This window comes from Gobio gobio, assembly GCF_949357685.1.
Source record: "Gobio gobio genome assembly, chromosome: 23".
Classification (NCBI taxonomy): domain Eukaryota; kingdom Metazoa; phylum Chordata; class Actinopteri; order Cypriniformes; family Gobionidae; genus Gobio; species Gobio gobio.
Genome location: NC_137119.1, coordinates 41,908,015 through 41,924,337, shown reverse-complemented (window position 1 = coordinate 41,924,337; position 16,323 = coordinate 41,908,015).

Genomic DNA, 16,323 nt, shown 5'->3' with positions numbered 1-16,323 from the left:
GTTGGCATTAATGGGAGTGCATCCTCGGATCCAGGTGCTGGCTCTTCCAAACGGGATACATTTATACTGGGTGGGTTTACATACATTTAGGATCCTTTTTAAAAAATTAACTGTAAAATGCAAGCACTTATGACTTGATATGTTTTTCAGCTGGGGGAAGTTCAGTTACCTTACTGGGGCCACCACACTCACCTACAGCGTCTCATGCAGAGCCAGCACAGAACATACCATGAGAACATGCTATTGCCATGCTAAATATGTATTTATTGCATGGCCTTATTTGGTTAACAGGAGCTTGTGAGTACACAATATCTGTGTGCTCTGAGACCGCTGCAGAGGTAAATGTGCCTTGATCGAACATCTTTTAAGGAGGAAAAAGTTTCTCATGTCTATTGTATTATAGGATTATTCACAACTGCATCCTCTTCATGAGGCCTTTTCTTCACAAAGCTTCACAGGCCAGAAAAAAAGGGTAATACATATTTCCATATAAAGTTACAACTGTATACAAAATAAAATTATAACCAGTCTGTTACTACTTCAGCAGGAAACAGACACCATCAGAGCCCTCTATAAGAGCAATTTGGAGCTGGACTATGATATAAAATTAATGAAAAAAAAAAAGAAGCTGAAAATGAAGCGCAAGTTCTGGCAGGAAGATTCAATGTTACGTCACTTATCACATTCAGACCTATCCAATCAAGTCATAATTCTCAGAGTATAAAAGATCGGTAATTACACATGTCTGAGTTCACAGATGCTGACGCCAGCATTACAGTTGACGATCCGGACGTTCCGTAGCGGTCGATCGCTGGTCCTATTATAAAATTAATAATGTGCAATACAGTGGCGTTCAAAGTCCATGTCAGCCTCTCACTCTGTTCATTGGGCTGTCACGGCAACAGACACGCGTTAGATCCAGAGCAATCACTTTCAATGGAGGACTATCTGGGCATGTTATCAAAGACACGGCTGTGATCTTCATCACCATTCTTCATCACTTCATCAGCATTCATCACAGTGATATGTATATGATTATGCAATTCCGATGTCGATTGGGTGCAGTATTTTACTCTTTCTCAATTTGTCGCAAGCATGCATGCATGCATCGTATGAGACGCGCACCTGCTTGTGCAATGTTGCTCGTTATCGCTTGCTTGTGTTGTAAACTATCCATAGTGCCTCATAAATGATTCGCATGACACCGGTTACCGTTAACGATTGTATTTTGTTTAGAAAAGCTGAAACAGAACACAGCATATTAGCCTCTATCATTCTCCCCACGAATGCAAGGAAACCAACACGGGTTTTAAAGCGACATGCACCCATTTAATCGGGGCTTCATGATTAACAGAAGTTAAGCTGAAATTGCGAATGGGTTCAGTGTTATCAGATCGCTAAAGTTGAATTAACTATGCTAATTTGCTCAGCATAGATTTTAAAGTACAGCACCGACATCAGTGCTTTGATCCGTTCTCATTCATTCGTGCTATTCATCTTGCAAGCGCTGTGAGTTCATCACATACAACATGCAATTGAAACTGACACAATAGTTTCATGAATAGCATGTATAGTAATTGTGTGCTTTTGTCTTTGCGTTACTCCAGTTAATTTGACTCTATTCGTGTTTTATTCCGCTACTGATATCTGGATGCCTCTGTCTATTTTTAGGAACTTTAGAATTTAGTGTTATGTCTCATTTGGTCTTTCTGTACTACAATGCCATGGCTACAATTATGAATTTAACAAAGTGTATCTCGCTAGTACTCAAAGCACCATATGTCAAGTAAGGTTTGCATACAAAACAAGGTTTAACTGGATATTCGATAGCAGCAATAATTTAATTCCGTACTCAATCCGACCCATTTTACATAAAGAGGGCATCCTGTACAGCAACTAAATCGCAGCACGGGAATACAATTATTCAAATCTTTTATGAATATAATAAGTGAGCAGAGTGCGCTCCCTTTATAAACGCATGAAACCGTCAAATGCTTCAGTTCAACTAAACTCCGACACTAGTGGAAACCGTTTCGGTTAATCTGACTACACCAAATCATGAATCTATAGCATGTTCTACTCTTCGTTGGTCAAACGTATGCACTAGAAGGCAGAATTAGTCAGTGAACAAGCGCTGAACCATTCAATCCTGATTGTGTATATTCCGTGTTATGTTAACTCCTCCAATTAGCCATTACATTCAAGCGCTCCACAGACATTTACGCATTTGGCAGACCCTTTTGTCCAGGGTGGCTTGCATCATATTCAAGGTGCACATTTGGTATTTTGTTGGATCTTGCTTTCCCTGGGAATCGAACCCATGGCTTGGCGTTGCTAGCGCTACGCTCTACTGTTTGAGATGATACTCTGATGATTTTGGCATACAGCTCATGAAAACCCCAAATTCTCAAAAAATTAGCATATCATGAAAAGGTTCTCTAAACGAGCTATTAACCTAATCATCTGAATCAATTAATTACACCTGATAAAAGATTCCTGAGGCTTTTAAAAACTCCCAGCCTGGTTCATTACTCAAAACCGCAATCATAGGTAAGACTGCCGACCTGACTGCTGTCCAGAAGGCCATCATTGACACCCTCAAGCAAGAGGGTAAGACACAGAAAGAAATTTCTGAACGAATAGGCTGCTCCCAGAGTGCTGTATCAAGGCACCTCAGTTGGGAAGTCAGTGGGAAGGAAAAAGTGTGGCAAAAAACGCTGCACAACGAGAAGAGGTGTCCGGACCCTGAGGAAGATTGTGGAGAAGGACCGATTCCAGACCTTGGGGGACCTGCGGAAGCAGTGGACTGAGTCTGGAGTAGAAACATCCAGAGCCACCGTGCACAGGCGTGTGAAGGAAATGGGCTACAGGTGCCGCATTCCCCAGGTCAAGCCACTTTTGAACCAGAAACAGCGGCAGAAGCGTCTGACCTGGGCTACAGAGAAGCAGCAGTGAACTGTTGCTCAGTGATGGTCTGGGGTGCCATGTCAGCTGCTGGTGTTGGTCCACTGAGTTTTATCAAGGGCAGGGTCAATGCAGCTAGCTATCAGGAGATTTTGGAGCACTTCATGCTTCCATCTGCTGAAAAGCTTTATGGAGATGAAGATTTCATTTTTCAGCACGACCTGGCACCTGCTCACAGTGCCAAAACCACTGGTAAATGGTTTACTGACCATGGTATTACTGTGCTCAATTGGCCTGCCAACTCTCCTGACCTGAACCCCATAGAGAATCTGTGGGATGTTGTGAAAGTTGAGAGACGCAAGACCCAACACTCTGGATGAGCTTAAGGCCGCTATCGAAGCATCCTGGGCCTCCATAACACCTCAGCAGTGCCACAGGCTGATTGCCTCCATGCCACGCCACATTGAAGCAGTCATTTCTGCAAAAGGATTCCCGACCAAGTATTGAGTGCATAACTGAACATAATTATTTGAAGGTTGACTTTTTTTTGTATTAAAAACACTTTTCTTTTATTGGTCGGATGAAATATGCTAATTTTTTGAGATAGGAATTTTGGGTTTTCATGAGCTGTATGCCAAAATCATCAGTATTAAAACAATAAAAGACCTGAAATATTTCAGCTGGTGTGCAATGAATCTAAAATATATGAAAGTTAAATTTGTATCATTACATTATGGAAAATAATGAACTTTATCACAATATGCTAATTTTTTGAGAAGGACCTGTATATATTTCCTGAGAGGAAACTATTTGAAGACTTTTCCTCCGTCATTTTCACAATTTGCTTCCATGATGCTTGCTTCTGTGGTGGTTACAACAATAAATAAATGTAGGCTATATGTGACATGGAATATGTGAAAAGACAAGAGAATGTTTTTTATCAAATGTCTTTAACGTTGTGTATACATTTTTCTGTGAATATTGATGTTATTTGGTTGCTTTTCCCTTGGGAGTGTTCATCTGCGTGGGGAAGGGGGTGCGCTGCTCAGACTCAGACACACCTGTACATGTCAATATAGAAGTACATCTGTATCAAATAAAATGCATAAAAACGCGTAGACCTGCACAAAATAACAATGTAACAGAAACAGACTTTGAATTCAAAAGATTATGAAGTGGAAATAAGGTTCTCCTTTCTAGTAAGTCCCATAGTTTCTGGAAAACGTCTACTTAATTGAAGGAATAGTTGACAGATCATGATCCTCAGGCTCGCAATCCTAGCTGCAATGTGCTTATATATATATATATATATATATATATAGGCCTGTAATTAAGACATAAATTCAAGACATTTATTAAAAACAGAAAGACACTATAGTTTCAACCTTACTCAAAGGTAGCGGAAACAGGCCAGTGTGTTCGTTAAACGTCAATCCATTCCCGACATTCTTGGTTTGCTTCGTATTTATTAAATATGCAAGAAATTAGTTGATAAAACATTGATCAAAATTATAATACAATTTATACAAAACGAAATTCACTTTAAAGAAAGACTTTCAACAAAACAAAACTCAAAGAAGTGGTCAGAATCATGTCTGACCCACTTCATGTTTCCAGACATATACAGTGGGGCAAAAAAGTATTTAGTCAGCCACCAATTGTGCAAGTTCTCCCACTTAAAAAGATGAGAGAGGCCTGTAATTTTCATCATAGGTAGAATGAGAACAAAATATCCAGAAATTCACATTGTCTGATTTTGAAAAAATTTATTTGCAAGTTATGGTGGAAATATTCGGTCATAACAAAAGATCATCTTAATACTTTTTTATATACCCTTTGTTGACAATAACGAGCTCAAACCGGTGCCATTAATACAGGTAACGAGTGGAGGACAGAGGAGCCTCTTAAAGAAGTTACAGGTCTGTGAGAGCCAGAAATCTTGTTTTTTTGTAAGTGACAAAATACTCATTTTCCACCATAATTTGCAAATCAATTCTTTAAAAATCAGACAATGTGATTTTCTCACTCTGTCTCTTATAGTTGAAGTGTACCTATGATGAAAATTACAGGCCTCTCTCGTCTTTTTAAGTGGGAGAACTTGCACAATTGCTGGCTGACTAAATACTTTTTTGCCCCACTATATTGCATCTTATATGATGTAGTTCACTTTGCATAATCAACATGACATTTAAAATAATATTAAATAATAAATAATGTTAAATAACTGTAATATTTATTAATATATAAACTAATATTTAAACATAGCCTAACTATGAAACTAAACGCCTGCACGTTTTCATTTATGACACAATAATCCATCCTTTTTTTATTATAAACTGTCTACTTTAATTTGTACACGAATAACAATAAAGGCCGTGGATTCAGGGAACATATTATTTTGCACGCACCACTCCAAATGCTGTTTTCATTTAAAAACTCGTTCTCTCAACAGTCGAGTCTTACCCAGTGCATACTCAGGTGCGACTCATTGTGACAAAGACACATGAGATATATACATTTTCTAATGTGAATAAAGGCATATTTTGTACAATGTCCTTATTAGGATAAAATAAGTAATTTTTCTTAAAACATGTCGTTTTAACGACATAACATCTCGTTATTATAACATAATGGAGTGAGAAAAAATAATATTTATGTGGCAGCAATGTGTCACCGTACTACGATATACCTGTTCAGCCTTAGACAAGTGTTTTGTTGAACCTATATCATTCATGTCTTTAATTATTAGTCAAATTATATACACTCACCTAAAGGATTATTAGGAACACCTGTTCAATTTCTCATTAATGCAATTATCTAATCAACCAATCACATGGCAGTTGCTTCAATGCATTTAAGGGTGTGGTCCTGGTCAAGACAATCTCCTGAACTCCAAACTGAATGTCAGAATGGGAAAGAAAGGAGATTTAAGCAATTTTGAGCGTGGCATGGTTGTTGGTGCCAGACGGGCCGGTCTGAGTATTTCACAATCTGCTCAGTTACTGGGATTTTCACGCACAACCATTTCTAGGGTTTACAAAGAATGGTGTGAAAAGGGAAAAGCATCCAGTATGCGGCAGTCCTGTGGGCCAAAATGCCTTGTTGATGCTAGAGCTCAGAGGAGAATGGGCCGACTGATTCAAGCTGATAGAAGAGACACTTTGACTGAAATAACCACTCGTTACAACCGAGGTATGTAGCAAAGCATTTGTGAAGCCACAACACGCACAACCTTGAGGCGGATGGGCTACAACAGCAGAAGACCCCACCGGGTACCACTCATCTCCACTACAAATAGGAAAAAGAGGCTACAATTTGCACGAGCTCACCAAAATTGGACAGTTGAAGACTGGAAAAATGTTGCCTGGTCTGATGAGTCTGGATTTCTGTTGAGACATTCAGATGGTAGAGTCAGAATTTGGCGTAAACAGAATGAGAACATGGATCCATCATGCCTTGTTACCACTGTGCAGGCTGGTGGTGGTGGTGTAATGGTGTGGGGGATGTTTTCTTGGCACACTTCAGGCCCCTTAGTGCCAATTGGGCATGGTTTAAATGCCACGGCCTACCTGAGCATTGTTTCTGAGCATGTCCATCCCTTTATGACCACCATGTCCCCATCCTCTGATGGCTACTTCCAGCAGGATAATGCACCGTCACAAAGCTCCAATCATTTCAAATTGGTTTCTTGAACATGACAATGAGTTCACTGGACTAAAATGGCCCCACAGTCACCAGATCTCAACCCAATAGAGCATCTTTGGGATGTGGTGGAACGGGAGCTTCGTGCCCTGGATGTGCATCCCACAAATCTCCATCAACTGCAAGATGCTCTCCTATCAATATGGGCCAACATTTCTAAAGAATGCTTTCAGCACCTTGTTGAATCAATGCCACGTAGAATTAAGGCAGTTCTGAAGGCAAAAGGGGGTCAAACACAGTTATAAGTGAAGAGGGTTTGGCTCTTCAAACTGAGGCGAAAGTTGATTGGTTGCTCCCACGTGTGTACTGTCCAATGGCATTTTTTAACTCGATTGAAAAATGATTTAATTTTAAAATGATTTATTAAATTACTTGTTATTATTTTATTAATATGCGTTTTAAAACATTAATTAAATAAACAGTTTTAAATGTGTCTATTTATTTATACATTTAAAATGTTTTATTTAATTTATTGTTTTATCGTTTTATTTAACTACATTTAAAAACATGAATTAAATAAACAACTTTAAATATGTCTATTAATTTGTCCATTTAAAAGTGATTGATTTATATAGATTTTAATGTTTGAATTATTAAATTGATAAATTGATTCTTCATTTTATTTTTAAGTGTCACTCCTGGTCCTCCATACATTTTGTCCGTCAATTGGCATTTTTCATTTTATATTACACATTGTTTGGAGGACAGCATTGGGCAGGATGTGTAACAATACTGTTTAAAATAATGGATTTAAATTCAGTTTTAATGTATATTTAAATTTTAGATTTTTCATCAGATTAATTGAAAAAAATCCCCCCCCCCCCCCTGATGCTGAGAAAGGCCTCCATTGACATTCAGTACATTTACACTCACAAGACCCATAAAAGGCACTAAAAACGTTGTTACAAAGTCCATCTCACTACACTGGCTCTACAATGATTTTACGAAGCGACGACAATAGTTTTTGAGCGGAAAAAAAAATCGAAATAACGACTTTATTCTACAAGTTATTGTTTCACAGGAAATCACAGGAAATAACGTTACTGAAGGTTTTTTTTTATTTTATTATTTTCTTTTTTTACAAAGAGTAAGGTTAGTGTAAGCAATTATATAACACATTTTACACAAGGACAGGACAACTGCATAACCTATCATTTACCAAGCCTATATTTACTTGGGTGTAAGGGGAGGTCTTAAAAGGAATTAATGATGCATTTGTGAAAGTTTGTGCCTTTTATAAATGTTCCACAATCCACATACAGAAGAACCCAAGATAAACATAACTGATCATACTATTTTGTTTGAAATATCATATAGGCTACAATTGTTAATTTATTAGGAGAACCATGATGCAACCATGGAAGAGACAAAAGGAGAGGCAGGTGGCAGTGCAGGGTGTGAGGTGAGGTTTTAAAATGTATTCAAATTTGTAATGGATTAAATGCAGGGATGGAGGTTGAGTTGCTGCCTGTTCAATGCCAATTCCTCAGTCAAAAAATAATACAATATGCTTAGTTTCTCATAAGACTTGAGTCCACTTAATAATGGTTTTCAAGCACCTATTCAAGCTAGTTGACTTCAGTAGCAGGAACTCTGACTTCCAACCGAATAAATGTTAACATACATAGTACATTTAACCCTTCTGCATCAATTTTAAAAAGTTACACATAGGTCCAAATAGGACAAAAATATCTGTGTCAAAAAACTGTCATAAAAAATGTATATTGGGAGCACAAACTTAAATTTGGTCTTATTTTAAAGACGACCCATGGCAGATTATTGTTGAAGCCAAACTAAAAGTTTAAAAAGTGAAAAAAAAAAAAAATAGGTTATAGGTTTAAGTTTATGAAACATGGTAAACTCTAAAACTGCTAGAAAACCAAAGCCATAAAAAAAAAAGTTCCAAATTTGAGGTTGATATCTCAAAAAATGAGCTTTCTGTCAGTTTGTTTGGGCGCAGTGCCACAGTTTCCCCATTAGATGCCAGCAAAACGGCTTGGGTTATGTATATAACCCTTGTTCCCTGAGAAGGGAACGAGCACTGCGTCAGAACGACACTTTGGGGATGCTCCCTAAGCATCAGCGTATCTGAAATCTGAATGAAAACTAAACCAATCCGATTGGCGTGCGTGATGACGTAACTGTGACGGCATACCCGGAAGTATAAAAGGGGAGCCGGTGCATAGAAATGGCAGCTATTGCTCTGAAGCATGCACTCCAGGCGTGCCGAGGTGTGGTGACGCGACGCAGTGCTCGTTCCCTTCTCAGGGAACAAGGGTTATTTACATAACCCGAGCCGTTCCCTTTCGAGGGAACTATCACTGCGTCGGAACGACACTTTGGGGAACGAGTACCCACTAGCCCACACCGAGGGTAGCGCCTGCCCTAGTGTGAAGCCGGAGACCGGGCACAACTAGGACTGGAGCACCCTAGCGCCAGGCGCCGTAGGGAGATGCAGGCTATAGAACCTGATAAAGGTGTGTGGGGTAGCCCACCCAGCCGCCTCGCAGATATCCTGCATGGGGATCCCAGAAAGAAGGGCCACCGAAGAGGCCATGCCTCTGGTGGAATGAGCCCTTTCGGTCATAGGTGAAGGCAAATTGCGCACCTGATAAGCCGCGGTTATTGCCTGGACAATCCAGTTACTGATTGTCTGGGTAGACGCAGGCAACCCTTTCTTGGGTGAACCAAAACACACCAAAAGCTGTTGAGCTCTCCTCCACTGCGCAGACTTGTCCAAATACGCTCTAAGAGCCCTAACTGGGCAGAGCAGGGGAAGTCAATTTTTTCAATAATCAAGGACTGATTATTGTTGAGCTTGAACAACCTTTTGTCAGTCTACTGGACTACATGGTAAATGTATGTTAGTGTGAACTGACCGTGATTTGATTTTTCCCCCCTTTCAATTATTTTCATTGTATTGATGTAATTTATTTTGAATTGTTTATTTATTTTATTTTATTGAAAGTGTTACTCTTTAAAAAAAAAGCCTGCAGTTAAAAGATATATAAAAATTCTACATACTTAAGTTGTGGTCTCCTGTCATCCCTCAGCAATCACCCTCTACCTCTGTAGTCGGACACTGATCTTCTGATTTCTTCAGTAGTCCATAAAAGTGACAAACTAATTTGTTTGAAATACAACCCGTTACAACAGCATAACAAGTCATTTATAAACGTCTCTCTTTGTGTGTTTGTGTGTTTGTGTTGGAGGCGTGGTTAATGATTGCTGATTGTCTGATCGTCTTCACCTGCTGCACTCATTATCTGGGCTACCTATACGTGTCTTTTACCCAGCCTTGTTGTCAGATTGTTGCAGTGTGTCCTGTGAGTTCCTGTTGTGTTCTGTGTTTCGTCATGGGAGATCTTCGTTCCGGTTTCCTGGATTCCTCTCACCGTGTCTGCCCATTGCCTCCCTGCATCATCGGGCTAGGATCCATACACTAGTGATGGCCAAATGAAGCGTTTCGAAGCATTAATGCTTTCTGATACAATTGTGTCGAAAATGGTTCATTACTCGAAGCTTCATTCAGATAGAAATTGCAGCACCATCTCCTGGTGAAGTAAATGTAATGCAACAAAGCTGACAACCATAAAATGCAAGTAGGCTTATATGTTAACGCCCCATTTATTACGTGTTTACCGAGGCGATCAAAGCTGAAACAGTGTTAGTGCTGTGAAACTCGTTTATGTAGGTGAATTTTACAGATACTGATGAATTTCATGTGTTCACCTTTATAATAAAACATTAAGGATGATGAGGATGATGATGTGTGTGTGTGTGTGTGTGTGTGTGTAATTATTTCTTTAGACAAGGACAGAAGATCAGAACAGCTTAAAAAAAGTTGGAAACCATCACAGAAATTCTAATGGTTTCTATTAAAATACCAATAGGAACCTTTGGCTTTTACTATTTAAACCACTGCAGAATTATTTTTTGTAGTGTGTTTGGGACATATTAATGCCCCCACCAATAGAACCCAACACATATCAGTAGAGACCACTATAATTCCCATTACAACCATTAAATCTAATAGAATTTCTGTAATGGTTTCTGTAGTTTTTTTTTTAGCAGGGCAGTTTCATGTGTGAAAGCTTTATCTTGTTTAGCTGTGGGAAGCAGAACTTGTTAACTGGTGGGACTGATATTTTTGTATGTTGAAAAGGATGTGCTTGTGTAACTGGTTGTACTTGTATAATGTAGCAGATGGTTTTTGAAGTTGGCTTCACTTTTATAAGAAATACAGCCGCCAGGTTTCAAACCTGTCAACACTGGATTGGGCTGTCAAAGCAGTCAGGTGGTGAACCAGTGTGTTTGCTTCAAAAGTCATTTTCACGTGACTAGTGACGTAATGATACAAGCTCCGAACCAGTGGTTCATTGCAAGGACCGTTCGAGTTTGAAGCAAGCTTCGGAGCGTCGGTGTCAGACGTAACATCACTACCATACACCTGCCGCCTTCACTCTCACTGACTCTTCCTGCTTCACCAGCTTTTGCTATTTTTCTGTGCTTTACCACACACTGTATTGAGAGTAATAAACCACTTTAATCGCTATTGGATCTTACTGTTTTCTCTGCCAGCGCATGTAACGGGAACACCACACGTTTTATAGGGTTTTCAATAAATCACCAGGGTTATTGATGTACAGATATCAATATACAACATACAAAACACAACAATGGTGACACTTAACAAATAATAATAATAAAAAATATCAATTCTGAACATTACGAAACAAACCAACAAAAAAAAACAGCTAAAAGCGAAGCAAAAATGCACACATATATGCACTGTAGAAATACAGTATGATAGTTTGTTTACAGTAATGTTTTGAGAGTGCAGTTAGATACAAGAGACTACTTGGAATTACTGTGCAATTCATGCAATTATTAACCTTGAATATACTGTAATTTCACACAAAAAATTTTAACAGTGTGTTTTTCACCTGAAGAATGATACTCAAATGGCCTTTAGATAGCAGTGCTTTATTAATACAATTCAAACAGTCCCGAAACAGCCTCTTAGTGACCATTGCATGCACATCATTTTATGATAAATAATATTCAGGCTATTTGTTGCTTTGACAATACATTTACATTTACATTTATGCATTTAGCAGACGCTTTTATCCAAAGCGACTTACAACTTGGGGGAACATGAAGCGATAGGTCATGAAGAGTCGAGAAGCGCAATAAGAGCCTGAGATCCTGAGACTGTGTACATTGCTCAGTGTAGCACAGGCTAGAGTAGGGAGAGAAGAGGAAAGGAAAATGTTTTTTTTTTTTTTAATAGGTTAAGTGCTCGCGGAAGAGCTGAGTTTTAAGTTGACTTTTGAATGATGTCAATGATTCTGCGTTTCGGATGGCGTTGGGAAGATCGTTCCACCAGCTGGGAACGTTGAATGAGAATGTTCTGGAAAGGGATTTTTTCCCCTTCTGTGATGGTACCACAAGCCATCGTTCCTTTGCTGAGCGAAGGCTTCTGGTGGGGGTGTGGATTTGTAGAACGGGGTCCAAGTAAGTCGGAGCTGAGCGCGTGGTGGATCTGTATGCAAGCGTCAGCGCCTTAAACTTGATGCAAGCAGCGAGTGGTAGCCAGTGCAGGGAGATGAAGAGAGGTGTGACGTGGGTCCTTTTGGGCTCGTTGAAGACAAGACGTGCTGCAGCATTCTAGATTATTCGAAGTGTTTGGATCGCACAAGAGGGGAGTCCAGCCAGAAGCGCATTGCTCTAGTCAAGTCCAGAGATAACCAGGGCCTGGACAAGAAGCTGTGTTGCGTGCTCTGTTAGGAACGGTCTAATCTTCCTGATGTTGCTATAATTATTGCTATAATTTCAATAGTATCTTACAGTAGAAACTTTATATTATGCTGATGATATACGTTTATATTATAATTCATATAGCAGTTATGATTAATGATAATACAGCTTTACATCACATGCAGATCATGCTTTTGAACAAAGCAGAAACATTTTCAGGTTCAGATTTTCAGATTTATAGAGTTTCAGCATCATTTAAGCTGAGGCTTCATTGACGTTTCATTTTTACATTATTTGAACTATCCCAGTGCTTCACTTTCTTCTCCTGCTCTCTTCTTGATGTCTTCCAGTGTTTTGGCTTTTCCAGGCTCATTTATTTCCTTCAGCTTCTCAATCAGGAAATCAACGAGCTGAAGTGTGTTCTGTGAAACAGTGTTGAGTGCGATCATCTCCAGAGTTTTCACACAGTGAAAAGCTTCCATCAGCAGCTTTCCTTTCTCAGTCTCTAATTCTTGCAGTTCTTCTTCCAGCTTCTGGACCAAAGACACACCATCACCAATCAGCCCATCATATTTCTTCTTTAAATCTTCAAATGTCCTCTTCTCCTTCTTTGTCTTTGTTACATATATTTGTACTGCTTTGACGTGTTCTTTGTAGTGGCATTTATTAGTGCACACTGTACAGTAATTATGTTTCATCATGTAGCACTTATAGGCACTGGTGGCCAACCAGCATCCTGGATAATGACAGTTCTCCTCACAGACGGTGCAGCACATCGCATTACTGGCTACAGCAGGATCAATATCAACCTTCTCTTTGTAGGGCACGTCAACTTCATACTCAAAGTTCTTATTGTCTTCTACATCTTTCTCATGTCGCTTCAGATCTTCTTGAGTTTGTTTCAGCTCATTTTGCTTGTGTTCCATCATTTTAACTCGTGACTGTAGATTGTTCATATTTGCCTCCAACTGCTCCCGTTGCTGTAACACATGTCGAGTCATCTTCAGGGTTTTTGGTTTTATTGTCTCAAGAAACTTCAACAATCCTTCCATTCCTATTAAACTGCGTCTCCATGATTGATTCAGCCTCTGTTCACGGTCTTCCTCATCTTCATCATCATCTTCATCAGCGGCGTCTGACTGACAGTTGTTAAACAGGAAATACACTGGCTTCTGGGCTTTTTTAGCACACTTGACTTTAGCCTCTTCAACAGCCGTCAGGACATTTTTAGGTTTATCTCCAGTTGAGTGTGTGAATAGCAAGACAATGTTTTCATCAATATCTCTTCCAAATAAAGACTGAACAGCATCAAATATGTATATTTGTCTGTCAGAGAGTCGATTCTGTGTTGCTTTGATCACCAGACACACTGCATCTATGTCCTTGATCTCTTCTTTAGATTTACTTAAACTAAAAAAACTCTCAGCGATCTCTTTATCAAGATCAACTCCACGAGTGTCTCCATATCCTGGTGTGTCGATGATTGTTAGATGGATTGGACTCTCTTGTAGATAAAACCCATAAACAGTGATGCTGGAGGTCTGACTCTGAACTGATGGTCGGTCACTCTGATCATCTGTGATCTCAAACCAAACCTTGTCTTCTCTCTTTACATCTAACATGTGGTTGATCATTGTGTTGATCAGGGTTGTTTTTCCTGATCCTGTTTCTCCCACCATCAGAATGGTTTTATGGGGTTTGTTTCTGTCTCTCTCTTCAAATGTCATTTTTCTATATGGTTTAGATTCATCTAAAGGTCCTGAACTTGTTTTCAGACGATATCGAGCAGGATTTCCATCTTTAATTAAGATGCTTTTCCCGATGATTTTGTCCATTTTCTCCCCCTGTAATGTTAAAACAGAATTTATTTATTTAACAGTTTGAAAATATGATGGCAAACTCAGCAGTGACGCAAAAGTACATATGACACATCCATGTCGTTATGATAATTTTTCATGCTAGTATTGTTCAAACTAATTCATAATCCACAATTAAAACTGCAACTAACAGTTGAAATGGTAGGCCGTAGTTTGATTAAATGGCAATTTGGTTAATTCAACATTTTGTTACACATTTTTAAATAAGCTATTTTTATGTGCAGATTTAGTAAAGATGTTAGACACAGCAAACAACAGTAATTTTAAAGTTTTTTTTTCTTTGAAAAATGTGACTGCTTTTGTTGTTAAATTAGACCAGGATGAACCTTGAATATTTGTGGTAAAATACATGTTTTTATACATTTTTAAATAAATCTTAAACATTTATTTAAAAAAAGCTAAATATATCAAATGTGAATATTTTCACCTGCAGTCAATAAGAACAGTAATACTCTTTACGTGACCGTGACCACAGATTCTAAAAATAAAATTATTTTAAAATTGTGATTTCCAGGCCATGAAAACACATCAAAATGAATAAAATAAAACCTTTAAATATTTGTGATTTTTTTTTCTGTAACTTTTTAGTGATATTTATAATATTGATAATCCAGTATTAAGAATCAAAATGTAAACTTTTGTGTACATTCGGTTATTATTTTCCCGAAATAATAATGGCACTCCACCCCTTTCGAGGTATTGGAGTCTGGACCGTAAAACTGCGATGGTCATGTTCCCGCAGTGTCGGGTGACCAGACGTCCCCGTTTTCCGGGTTTTTGGTGTTCTGTCCCCGACTGGAGCTGTCCCCGGAAATGTCCCCGTTTTACAGCTCCTTCAAAACAACGCGCAGATATATTGCAAAGTGGGGAATTGGTAAATTGACGCCCTCTGCACAGACTGCAGCTGCAGGCGACCCTGCTTGCTGAGAAGCTGCCGTGCACTACTACTGCACTTTGGTTGTGTGTGTGAGAAGGGGGGAGGGGGCGCGGGGAAGAGTTTACCTCAAGCAGAGGTGTGTGTGTGTTCATCTGAGCCTCATTGGTCTGTCACCACTCGTCAATGTCAAAATATTTGAGAAAACCAATCAAATCAGAGTAGGCGGGCTTCATGTTCACACAGAAGCTGATGAGGCGCAAACTTTAGCAGCTCGTCTCGACACATTTCATATTTGATCTCCTTATTCCATAGCTGTCAACCCTCCCGTTTTTTCCGGGTTTCTCACGTATTTTAGCTCTTTTCTCGCTGTCTTCCCGTTCTAGTATTTTCCCGTAAAATATCCTGTATTTTTACGCTCTGATTGTGTTAAAGGATTAGTTAACTTTTAAATAAACTTTTGCTGATAATTTACTCACCCCCATGTCATCCAAGATGTCCATGTGTTTCTTTCTGCAGTCAAAAGAAATTAAGGTTTTTGATGAAAATATTCCAGGATATTTCTCCATATAATGGACTTCAATGGGCTCCAAACGGTTCAAGGTCCAAATGACAGTTTCAGTGCAGCTTCAAAGGGCTTTAAACGACACCAGATGATGAATAAGGGTCTTATCTAGCCAAACCATCAGTTTCTGTGAGAAACCCAGCAGTATTTATGATATTATTTTACCTCTTATCAGACGAACGTGATCATCTCTGAGCTCCGCCATAACTTCAGCTAAGTGAGGTCAAATATGAGCGTGGTCATAGATGTATACGTAGATGCCACATTAGTGACTGCACAGATCAGTAGAATGAGGCATCTACGATCGATATATCTATGACCACACTTGTATTTTGACCTCACTTAGCGGAAGTTATGGCGGAGCTCAGAGATGATCACGTTCGTCTGATAAGAGGTAAAATAATAGCATAAATACTGCTGGGTTTCTCTCAGAAACTGATGGTTTGTCTTGATAAGACCCTTATTCATCATCTGGTGTCGTTTAAAGCCCTTTGAAGCTGCACTGAAACTGTCATTTGGACCTTGAACCGTTTGGAGCCCATTGAAGTCCATTATATGGAAAAAAATCCTGGAATATTTTCATCAAAAACCTTAATTTATTTTCGACTGAAGAAAGAAAAACATGGACATCTTGGATGACA